The sequence below is a fragment of the Protobothrops mucrosquamatus genome, unplaced genomic scaffold, assembly GCF_001527695.2.
Source record: "Protobothrops mucrosquamatus isolate PMUCROS unplaced genomic scaffold, P.Mucros_1.0 scaffold898, whole genome shotgun sequence".
NCBI classification, from domain to species: Eukaryota; Metazoa; Chordata; class Lepidosauria; order Squamata; family Viperidae; genus Protobothrops; species Protobothrops mucrosquamatus.
Genome location: NW_015387150.1, coordinates 451,462 through 464,628, shown reverse-complemented (window position 1 = coordinate 464,628; position 13,167 = coordinate 451,462). Strand labels below are relative to the sequence as shown.

Here is a 13,167-nt window from a genome sequence, read left to right as displayed (position 1 = left end):
CATCTTTTCCGACGTTTCATCTCTCTCAGCTCCTCGGTAAACCAGGGAGCCAATCGAGATCTACGTCGGGTCAGAGGCCGCAAAGGCACGACTCGGTCCAATGCTGCGGCGGCAGTTGTCTCCCAAGCCGCCGCCTGATTTTCCGCCGAGTCGTGGACCAGATCCTCCGGATATGGCCCAAGCTCCGTCAGGAACCTCTTATGTATGGATGCATACATAATTTTTAAGCCACTTGGTAACTTACTTTCCTTATCATTGATGGTCTACAGATGTGTACATATTAACCTGCAGGATTTTCATCGAATAATCTTAGTGGTTCTGGAATTCAAAGAATTGAGTGCTACATATGGAGGACATTCAAGTTGAGAAGGCTGCCCTTGTTTAGAAAATAGATTAAAAATGCTTTCAATAAATATTAATAATGTGGCCTTAATTTCCAAGCAGAAATTTTGCTACTGCTTTTTCCTGTTTGATATTGTTACGTCAGATAGCTTATTTATTTTGTTCACAAGAATTGTGTCTTGCTGACTATAATATATTATCTGTGCAATAATAGTTTTCTACAAAACAAAGTGTTATCTCTTATTTTTATGAAGAAAGTCAAGTGTTATCTATAGTAGGGCAGTGCTAGTTTCTGATTACAGTTCATTGATTGCAATTAATTAATTTGATTGTCTCATTATCCCTAACAATGTATTTTGCATCAGATAAAACTGAATAGACAAAATTAGTCTGTTGTTGCCAACTTCTTTTTATTTTATACAAGTGTATGCCTTTGTGTTATTTTTTTCACACTTATTGGTAATAGCCACATTGCTTTTAATTTTCATAGCAATACCACTATAATTGGAATCTCTTGGATTCAACAAATAAGAAATCAGTTTGTTGTTCAAGAAAAAGAGACATGGGGGACCGGGTAGGTTATATGAAAAACAAGAGAGGTTAAAGCAATGTGGGATGAATGTAATCAAAAGAATATTCTCTTAGAGAACAAGGATGAGAAGAAAGTAGCTGCAGAGGAAATCAGAAATGCACCTAAAGAAAAAAATGCAAGTCTGTTGCATAAACATCAGCTTAGACCTGAAGGGAAGCAGAGGAGAGAAAGACTGTCCTGCTTTGATTCCCTTTGGTATAAGACAGGGGTCTCCAAATCTGACATCTTTAAGACTTCTGGACTTCAACTCCCAGAATTCCTCAGCCAACCAGCCACAGCTTAAAGTTGCTAAGTTTGCAGAGCCTGGGTATAAGAGAAACTTAGGCTTTCAACATTCAATTATACTATACAATAACAGAGTTCAGTAGGCTTTGTGGAGTTTGTTTTCTGTCTAGGCCAGTGATGGCGAACCTTTTAGAGACCGAGTACCCAAACTGCAACCCAAAACCCACTTATGCATTGTTGGGTGCCAGGTGGGTGTGGCCCATTGGCTGGGTGTGGCTCATTGGCTGGGTGTGGCCTATTGGGTGGGCATGGCTGCGGTGGTAACGGCAGACTGGGTGGGACTAAAAGGTTCAATCAATCAATTCCAACTTTGCAAGATCTTTTTTTTCCCGCAAGAAATTGACTCATTGATTGAACTTTTTTTTTTTGCACATGGTGGCGGAGGCCTAAAGCGAAAAGGTTTTATAAAACCCAGCTGAAGGCCTAGGACTGGGGCGATGGCGCGTGTGCCCACAGAGAGGGCTCTGAGTGCCACCTCTGGCACCCGTGCCATAGGTTCGCCACCACTGGTCTAGGCTTATCTCAAAAGGCTGATAGATAAACTAAGAGTTAAATCTACTGTATGAAATACCATTGTAATCCTATTAAATGTCTATAATGACTGCTATCATGAGTTTCTATGAAAAGAAAATATTACTTGTTGCATCCTTCATTTTGTTCTTTCATAATGACTAAATTAGTTGGCCTGTCTGAGATATACTTATGTTGTTGTGGTCTGTGCTGTGTAATTTTTTTTAAAAAAAAAAAAATGCAATGGGGAAGATATGAACGAAGGCCTTTGCCCTCTTCCCTTCTCAATTTAGTCTGGCATGCATAGGAAATGCACTTTGCACTGCAAACTGCAAAACAATAATTTGTACAAAGTAAATAACAATCGTCTAAAAGGAATAATGGAGATCTTTTTTTACTTACAGGTGGCTAAATACATGCTTGAGTTCAAAATGTTTCCCCAGATAGGAAAAAATATGCATTCCAAATCTCCTTCATATATTTTGGTGAAAACAAAATGAAAACTGCAAAGTGCTTTTAGTAAAGCAAGCTTCAAGTAACTTGTAGCATTTTGAAACTGTGCCACATGGTTATTATACAAAAGTACTGAGCTTCCCTTTTTATTTGGGACCTTTAATTTTTGCTTTTAGCTATTTTGAAATGCCATTGACATATCCTCAGCCTCTGTATGCCTATGAAGCCAGTTGGAAGTTTGAGAGTGTTTCAAGTAGCTTCATAAAATGGCTGTTATGGAGATCTGATCTGTCATAAAACCGGGGGGGGGGGGAGACAATTAGGCTTAAAACATCATTAGTAAAGAGGAAAGCTGGTAAGGCTAAAGGAGAATTGACTTTCCAATTAAACTAGTTATAGTGAAAGTTGATTTCCAGTCCTTCATTAGGCACAAGAGCTAGCTGGGTGAACTTGGGCCAGTTTTTTCTCTTAAGCCCAACCCACCTCACAGAATTGCTAGTGTGGAAAAAACAGGAGGCAGGGTCATTAGATACAGTATGTATGCTGCCTTGACATCACCAAAGGTGAGATGATAGATAGATAGATAGATAGATAGATAGATAGATAGATAGATAGATAGATAGATAGATAGATAGATAGATAGATAGATAGATAGATAGATAGATAGATACCGTAGATAGATAGATAGATGATAGATAGATAGATAGATAGATAGATAGATAGATAGATAGATAGATAGATAGATAGATAGATAGATAGATAGATAGATAGATAGATAGATAGATAGATAGATGGCTTTTTTTCTCATAGAACGCCCAGAATGGAGTTCCAGCACCTTTTTGGGATGGAACCTTGTAGGGTAGGCAAGGCGGGTTGTATGACGTGTGTGAGTTCCGGCACCTTTTTTTTTTTTTTAGAAAAAAAACACTGAGATAGATAGATAGAAAGAAAGAAAGAAAGAAAGAAAGAAAGAAAGAAAGAAAGAAAGAAAGAAAGAAAGAAAGAATACAGAAAGATCTGAGCCCTCAAAGAAGTTCAGGATCTGAAACCCTGAGAAACTAATTTAGCAGTGAGTGAAAGGATGGCAAGGTCTAGAAAGGCTTTTTCTACTTATTGTAAATGCAAATAATCTCTGGTTTCATTCAAAATCATTTTTCTTTTTTGTTTTTGTGTTTCCAATGGAGACAGAAAGAACTGCCTACTTAGGGAGAAAGGTTAGTAATGTGCCAGTGTATTTCTTACACAACTAGACAAGGGGTAGAACTAATGGCAGAAGATGCAGAGCTGAACTGAGGACAAGTGAAAACTATAGAGAAGTTGATGTTGGGCTGTAGTGGCCTGATGCTAGGACTACCCATCCCAGCACCAAAGCTGCTATATAAACTAAGTTATAAGTTGAAATAGACTGATTTTCAAGCCATCCCATTTTAAGTATGGCTGATTAGTGATATGCAGGTGCAGGCCTTCTTCAAAAACCTCATGAGTTGCTCACTCTCATTTATATGACTCATCTATAAAACTGCTAATTTAATGAAAGGGAGAAAGAACTATACTGCTAAATCATCACATTTAGGAAACTGAAATTTATTTACATTAGCGGTGATTAAACTTATGTTTCCCCCCCACAAATATTTCCTATTTACTTAGCAATGTTAGAGATACAGTGATTAATCATTTGCAACACCTGCTGTGCCTATTTTGAGATGTCATGATTCAAGGATATCGTCTCCAGAGGCTTCAACCATTTTATTTCTTGCTGTGCTTCAGGGTCTTTGCATTCTATGACTAGAATGCAAACTTTTATCTATCTATGTCTATAGGATATACACAGTGGTGGGATTCAAATATGTGAACAACCGGCTCTCTGTGTGGATGCTGCTTCTGGAAGTCTGTTCTGGGCCTGGGCAACAAAAAATTAGCTACCAGTTCTACCGAACTGTTGCGAACTGGCTGAATCCCGCCACTGGATAAACAGTATATAAAAGTATTGTATTTCTTCCTCTGTCACCACCATTGTGTACTGTACTGTAATGCTGAAAAAAAATAAATTACTACAAAGTAAACAAAGATTCTAACTGGTAAAAGTCGGCAGAAATTCTAGGACTCTCAGCTTGATATGTATTGGGTTATTTGCTTGATTTGAATCTGGCACAGTTCGCTATGGATAAATGAGAATCTTTATCATATACTGGAATGAAGCCATAAAAAAACAAATTTGCCATCTGTCGGAGTAAGAATGGTAATTCACTCTTATATCCCCAACAGTTCAAATATGTGGCCTCTTCTTCCTGTCATGCTTCAGTAGCCTCTTAGCTGTATTTTTCATAACCTTGAAACTGTCTATTTATACAATTAATTCATTTGTCCTAAGAACTGCTGCCTATTTACTTGACTCTCACAAAGATCCCTCTAGACCAGTTTGACCCTGGTTACATCATAGGCAACTAAATGCATTTTTAAGCATTTCCATTGCTTTTTTCCAGGATGCTTTGGACCTTGGATCTAGAATAACCCTGGCAGACTACAGTAGTGGCCAAAATTGTGGAAATCTTTTGGGAAAAGTGTACAGTAGAAATGCCACCTTTGGTTAAGTTTCCACCAATTTTTCTTCTAATTTCTTTATAACTGTAGCCTTGTCCACATCGCTTTCTGGGCAACCAGTCAACTCTTTGCACCATTACTTTAATTTTATTACATTTTATAAGCTCACTAAATGGAAAAAAAACCCCAACCAACTTGATAGCAATCACATAACACACTGACAAACGTCCTCCTCTCAGCTTCAATACATGACATCAATAACTGAATCCTACTGTGATCTGATTGGCTCATTGCCAAAACAAGATGACACTTGATTGGCTCTCTAAACACATGCTCATTGGCTGCAATCAGATGAAAGAAAGCTACCTGATATCAACCTAAGCAAGTTGTGCTTCCGTTTTCTGGTTATTTGGCTATAGTTTTTCATAGAATACAGTACATATAATTGAACAAACTTTGTTGCATTACATTCTTGATTAAATTGTCTTTCCATTGATATATAATTTTATGGTACTACTCCAAAACAAAGTGGTGTTATTAGCCATCAAACCTCAAAAATACACTTTTCCCAAAATGTTTCCACAATTTTGGCCACTACTGTATGTCAAAGATGTCCATTGGTTTAAAAAACAGTAAAGTTGGTGGGGCAATGACATGATTGAAGCTTCATCTCTTTGTAATGAAACAGAAAGAAACTTCAGTTATGTAATTGCACCCATCATTTTAACAGTCCCTTCTCTTATGGGTATTATTTATGAGGTTTTGTTTGGTTTTGTTTAGCTAACCAAAGTTGTTAAATTACTGCAGTAAGTACAGTGAAATTGAGATTTGTAAATTGATCTGTCAAACATTTTTCTCAATATCTTGGACAAACTGAAATATATTTTCTAATTAATACTTCTAGTGATCTGGAATTCCATTATCATATTTTGAGAGGGTTTATGATTTCAGTTGGTAATCTTAGATTTCATGTTGTATATTTTCTTACTTTTTTCTTCCAGCATGTCAGTACTGATTTTTCTCATAGACAAGGATCAGTAAGAATAAAAGGATATAAGCAGTATATGCGCCATTGTCATCATGTGACTGTAGACACTGCATTAATCTGTTTAGTTCATATTTGTATCCAAGAAGCACCTTAAGCTGTAAAAGCACATAATATATTAAAACAATTCCCATTCAATGGTTAAAAAAAATGTAAAAATTAAAATAAGCAAGTTTCATCTGATTGGGACATGCTCTACCTGTGAATATTCCACAACCAATTGTTTCAACTTGCAGAATTCCACAACATTTTAGAGTGATCTAGCAAGTGTGTATTATAGTTTTTCATGCATGTTTGTAAGTTGTAGAGATAAACCTCCTCCCAGAATGTCAGTCCCATGTACATGTAATTTTAATACTTTTAAATATCTGGAATATGTTGTACTATTTTGAATTCGAATCAAAAGAAACAGAAAGATATAATCTAAGAAAGTAGATTAGTAGAGTAGTAGAACTTTGAGGAGATATTTCCATAACTTTCATGTGAAAGTAACTTCAATAGTCCTATTTTCTAAGTTACAATAGAGAAAAATCAGCCGAGCCATACCGAGTGCTATCAGTGGAATTTATTGACAGCCCCAAACTGTATCATGTAGGGCATGAACTGTGTTAGACAATATTCAATAGCCTATCAACTACACTGTCTAATAGACAATAAAATACAAGTCTGCAGAGACTTTCTAAAAGGTTCAAATAATCCCTGTGTTGACTATACTGGATCAGAATAAATGGGACCAAGTATAGTGTCTTGGAAAATACTCAATATTCACTTTTATATACTAGAGATAACGTAAGTCATGCAGAATAATCACTAATGATAATTTATATAGTGAAGGTATCTAACTTTTGTTAAATTTTGTCATGTCTCTGATAGGAGCTCAAATTCTGTTTATTTTGCAGAGAAACAATATTTCAGATGTTGAATTTTGCTAATTTTCAAAATTGATTTTGCCAATGCGGCTTTGTATCTCTATGCACGTTTCTATTCCTATAAATGTTGTTTTAAAACAATATTTGTTCCTAGCTATGCTGTATGTATAATCACATTTCATCCACCTTTCTTAAATGCATATATTTTAAATTTACTTCAAAAGTATTAAATTTAACATTATTAATAAGGAAGATTTTTAACTTAATTCATATAATTAACCTATTATTTAAAAATACTTCCATGCAAATTAATAACTACAAATCAACAATTGGGTGCTAACAATATCTCCTACACAGCTTTCAACATTTTGTGTGTATAACTGCCTTTAAAGTTTTTTATTTTTTTAGAAGGAGCACTTTTTTATATCCCATGCTAAGTTCTTCAGAGACCTTCCTATTAACTTCCCTGCAGGGTAGTTCATGCTCATGAAATATGCAGATAAGGAAATTGAAAACAAACTCAATTAATTTTGCAAATCCTAGTTATTGCATTCAAGACATATATTGTATTTGTTAGTCTCTTAGGATACTTTCATTTATCTATACTCTGAACAGAAAGTTAGAATATAAATATAAACTGAAATAATTGCTATTACCATCAAATTTATTAGCAGTATTTCCACTTGAATGTTAGGATTCACATACATTTGGATTGCAGTTAGAACACTGTTTCAAATCACTAATTTAAATAAAGCATATGGCTGTTGTTTTTCCCCATCACACTAAAAGTATTATGATACCTGCTTAAAGAAATATCAATTGATGAAGCATAAAAACCAATTTCTTAATGAAGAAGGTATGAAAAGGGAAGGGAACAAGAAAAGAAAGAAATTTTATATTTCTGGTCAGCCTTCAGTTAACAAGCACAATTATAAGAAGAGCTACTAAGCATTTAGTAATGGCGTTCAACAGGAGAAAGGAACAAAAAACACAGTGGAATGACTAGAGAACTATCTCTGTTCTGAGGAATCTTCTAAATATTGGCTGATTACAAGAGATTACAAGGGATGTGTCTTGAGAATTGCTGATTATCTTTTGTGGGTGATTAAGTGACACTTTCTCCTGAGCAGTCAGAGACTGCCACAGACACAATAGAAGGAATATAAATCAGTTGGTTTCCTTGAAACAAATTCTCTGAGTGATGAAAAATAGAGACCTTATAGGACTTTGGGAATCCCTAACATCTCTCTTCCTGGATAGTGAGTACTGACAGAACCAAGAAGAAAAAAGACATCTACCATTGATGCCTCAGAAACAGAAAATGAATGGTATGATCAAAGTCATTATCGGAACATTTGTGAAATGTTGGTGTTCCTTCCAGAAAACAATCTTGTATATAGCATACCAGCAAGTACATGCATGTCAACAGTGCTTAGGGTGGGGGGAGTGGATTGGAGGATTAAATGTCACCCACTTCAGCTGATAAGGGAGTTGAACATTTATTAGCTCAAACAAGCCAATGCAAAATCAGCTGACAGAGGAAGCAGTTCTTTGTAAGTGAGATAATATAATGTGCAAAGCTAATGGTGAGAATGACAATCAGAAAAAACACAGTCAGCATTGCTGAAACCTGAGGTGCTGATAGAACATACATATACTCAGTTTTCAGAGAAAAGGAAGTATAGCTGACCAGGACACAGGAGGATGAATTCTGGACACATTCTGCCATACATCCTCTCCCCCTCCCCTTTCCCAAGCTGAGTAGAAATATTAGCATAAAGTGTACAGCTTTGACAGTGTTCCCTTAATATTCATCCAGAGTGGGCCTATGTGGTGCTGCCGTGTGTATAGCTCTACCAGACAATGCTGTAAGGTAATAATTGATGGTTTCGCAGAATGAATTTTTATTTCCACCCAATATCATCAACTATTGGAAAAGTTGCCTCTAACAGATCATATGTTGTGACATTCCTTGTATTTGCTGGATGCTCTATCCAATCAATTTTTCACCTTTTGGTACCTTTTGATGGATTTATGCAGCCACAAGATAAGCATTGTTGAAGATCCAGCAAGAAAGTAGATTTGGGATGTGTGTGTGTGTGTGTGTGTGTGTGTGTGTGTGTGTGTGTGTGTGTGTGTGAAAGAATTTTTCTTCCAAGGAAAACCACTCGGTAGGTGGATAGGTGAGTGTTTCCTTTGAAATGTGAGAATATTTAAAATGTAAAGCACTGTTCTGTTAGAAGAAAAGATTTATGTTTATGTAGTTTTTGGTGTATGGTGTATGGTGAAAAATAAAATTTCTTAAAAAAAAAAGAAATGTGAATAAAACAACTCCTTCACTGTTATTTCATAATTGCATAACAGGTTCAGACACAACAACCAGATAAGAGAGACCAGTCCCAATTCAATTTTAGATGTCCACGCTTCTGTGTAATGTTTGAATGAGTGGCATGCAGATAGAATTAAACATCCAGATAATATCCTGAAGTGGATATGGAGAAGGGAAGTAAAATTTAATATCTGAGCATTGTATTCATGTGGGTGACCAAGATGAGAATAAGCAATATTTATTAACTGGGAAGGAATGCCTGAGGTCTTTTAATATACAGGGGAGACCTCCATAGTCAACAGAATGTAGTCGTTAGAAAAGTGCATCCCTAAAAAAAAGGCCTGCCCTCATAGTCCATTTTTCAAGGCCCAAATGGAGAGGAGCTAAGAAATGAAACTTCCACATGAAACCTTCAACTATCAAATCTTTTCCAGGTAATTTTGTGGGCAGTAAACCTGAAGGAGACATAGCAAGGGAAAAACTGAAACCTTGCTACATGAGGATTTAAGCAGTAACTAGACTTACTCTCCATCTGTAATCTATTAAATAGTTCAGTCAATTGATTAGTTAAATATAGAAGCATTCATAGCAAGTAAAATATATTATGGAAATTAGCTAAGTTGGTTTTACTGAGATGTGGAGGTGTGATGGATCAGCTCTTAAAGATACTGAGCTTATCAGCTGGAAAGCTGACAGCCCAGGTTTGAGACCCAGCCACTGCCAACTTAGCAGTTCGAAAGCATGCAAAAGTGAGTAGATAAATAGGTACCACTTCACTGAGAAAGTAACAGCGTTCCGTGCCCCTTGGCGTATAGTCATGGTGGCCACATGACTACAAAAAGTATCTTTGGACAATGCTGGCTCCCTCAGCTAAGAAACAAAGCACTGTCCCCCTAGAGTCGGACACAACTGGATAGGGAAAACCTTTACTTTTACTGAGATACTAAGCTTGATATGAACTATTTGATACTGAATACATATAGATATATGTTATTCTATTCTGTTTTTAGCATCTCTGTATTATTGAAGGTACCAGATTGCATTGCTTGGTTTCTTGTTGTCTACAAGATTGTGTGCTTCGGGGGGAAAAAGTAGTAAATAAATAGAAAGGTCCATTATTCATTGTTTCATTATGAAATTTCATTTTATGCTTCTGGAGTAGTTACACAGGCATATTGTTTGACATTGCATTAATCCAATTTATTCCATCTGAAGCCAGTGTACTCTACTGTTTTTTTCCCTTCCTTTTCTTTTATGTTCTGATATTACTGAAGGCCCATTAACCTACAAAATTAAAAAAAAGACACAGCTTATTAAAAACGTATTCAAAGATTAAGAGTGTTCAGCCAAAACATTCTCTTGCCATATAAAGACTTTGGCAGTACAGTATGTTTAAATGGCTTTTCATTGCATGCAAGTATAAGTCTCAAGAGCACAGGCAATTTGGAATTTAAAACTGGAAACTTGTTGCAGTGATAATTGCACTTAAAGAAAATGGATGAAGAGGATATGTTTTGGTACTTGGATTATTCACACTTCCTTGCTGCATAATTATAAAACTGTTGCATATCAAAGAAGATTTTTGCTAAACATTCTGAAAGACTTGGGCAAATTGATTTACTTCCTAAGATGTTAGCACTAATTTAATGTGTATTCTCATATGGATGAAAGTACATGTAAATCATACTCATAATCATGTCAGTATAAGACTTACTTCAAATTAAATATTTGCATTCATATAGATTTTTTAGAAACATTCCTGTCAGTATGCATTGGAAAAGTAAACAGTTTGTCCATTTTATAGTTTTTAAGGCAATTGGACAACTTAAACTGAAGAAAACTGATGGTAAAATACATAATTGATTCTAGTCAAAAAGTGGCTAATGCTAAGAAAATGAACTGGGAACACTGTCAAGGACAGTGCTAAACACAGAATCTGCAACCTGAAAACTTAAATACTGGTCTGATAAATGCCAGTTAGCATTTGAGTAATTATGAATGCTAACTAGCATCCATTATCAATGACCAACACCTCTATTTGCCTCTGAAGACCTCATGTATCCATCTGCACTCTTATATCTTTCCCAAAGTCAAGATTTGAAAGGTTTGGTACCAGATAGCTCAGAATGTAGAAGGCTAAGTGACAATTAATAACTCCATTGTCATTACCTTCCAATTATGATAAAAGTCAGAAATCTAATTTGGATATTGTTTCTAATATTTGTAAATTGTTTTTGCATCTACATGTAATGACGTTAAGTTCTTTGGATAGTTCATGTACTGGTAAGAAGGTTCACCTGCCTTAAAATCAGATGGTAGATAGACAGTCAGATCTGTCTATATCTCCCGTTATGTTTTCTGGGCAGCTTCCATAAATCTGGAATATACAATATAAATATTAATAGCACTTAGACTTATATACCACTCCATAGTGAATGGTTTACAATATCAGCATATTGCCTCCAACAATCTGGGCTCTCGTTTTCTGACCTCGGAGGATGGAAGGCTGAGTCAACCTTGAGCAGGTCAAGATCGAACTCCTTGCGGTGGGCAGAATTAGCTTGCAATACTGCATTCTAACCACTGTGCCACCATAGCTCCTCCTGCATTATAAAATAATATAAATAAAGAAACTGAAATATCTTTAATATATGGCATATAAATTATTAAACCAATATTATAAGGCATATATTATTCATGAGCTCAATAGAAATAAGATCACATTACATTTATATTGGTCCCAGAGGAAACACATAAATACGCAAGATATTTATATACCACAGTAACAGATTGGCCTGCTACTGTCTTAGGAATTGGGATGACTGTGGTGAGAATGCAAGCTAAGAAAATAAAGGAGAACAAATGGGAATGTGTCTGAATTGTATTTGTGTGAATAAGAAAGGTCAAAATGTGCTTGGGCCCTGATTGCTGCTCCCTATAATCTTGGTATGGTTGTCCACAATAAGTGATCTTCCTTTTAAATTTTTGAGATATTTGGATATCTTCATCTGCGCATTAGTTAAGAGATTATGGAAGCTTAGAAAAGAAAATGCACGTAGCACTCACACATCTGGTAGGCACAGCTTCTTGTAATCCAAGATTATTTTGGTGTCCTGGATTTGGATGCCCATGACCGTATACAATACAGTAATTTGTAGTATGTTCAAAGACAGTAATTTGTTTGATCCCACCATCCACCTGATCTGTTTTCTTTCACTGCTAGTTCTTTAACCCTGCCAAGCTTCACTTGTATCACATGCTCAAAGTAAGTTTGGATGATTCTTTATTTGATTCAAGATTGATTGGTTGTTCTTCAGCTTAGTAACAAGCCACAGATCCATAATTCATTTTTTTCCTTCTCGAATTTGTATTAATGTCAAGGTTTCATAATTGCTTATGACTCTTCTCACAACACATTCAAGTCACGCAGTTAAACAGATTGGCAGAAAGTAAAAGTTACACACACAAATATGTAACAGAATGTTTTATTATTGGTGTTCTTCACAAAGCAAAAATCTAGGAATTAAATGAAATATAAGTTACAAATGTTTTTATTTTAATGTTTCTATATTACTGTTTCATGATAGTTTTACTATGCATCACCAAAAGGCATTGTCTAGTGAACATTATTAGCCAAAAGATTTCAACTAAAAGATGATAAAATATAATAAGCTCAATATGCTAAACAATACATTTAGTCTTCTTAATATTTAGTTTCTTAATATTTGGTAGAAGAAAATGTAACTGTCTTTAACAATATTTCCTTTCATCTGTATTCATTTCTTTTTATATTTTGATTGCTTACACACTTGCTTGATATTTGACATAGGATGAATACAAGTGATTGAAATTATTTCTTTACTTTCCCTTGTGGATTTATTTTCATATTCTATTCACATTAGAATGGTAAAAAGAGAGGAAGGAGCTTTTAATGTGCTTAGCTGACTCTCCGCTCTTATTATGTTTGATCAGTAAAGAGCAGCACTGGAAATAAAAACGGGAGAGAAGCTGTATGCAAGATTTTAAATGCCCCAGGGAATAAGTTTATAGCTTTTTAAGAAGAAGATTGTCATTCTTACATTGATAAAATTCTGCTAGAAATGGTTTGCTTTCATTATTACTTTTTCAAGCATAGGTTGGTAAATTTAGTCTTAATAACTACTATGCGCTTTGCATTGACGTATAGGTTTGCCACCCAGTT

General features: G+C 35.4%; 1 protein-coding gene across 1 annotated transcript in view; it reads left to right on the top strand.

Moving 5' to 3' along the window:
- Positions 1-13,167, top strand: part of TENM2 (teneurin transmembrane protein 2) — a gene marked incomplete at its 5' end in the record, with an annotated part of 346,728 nt that overhangs the window by 161,330 nt on the left and 172,231 nt on the right. The gene's annotated exons all lie outside the window — the stretch shown is intronic.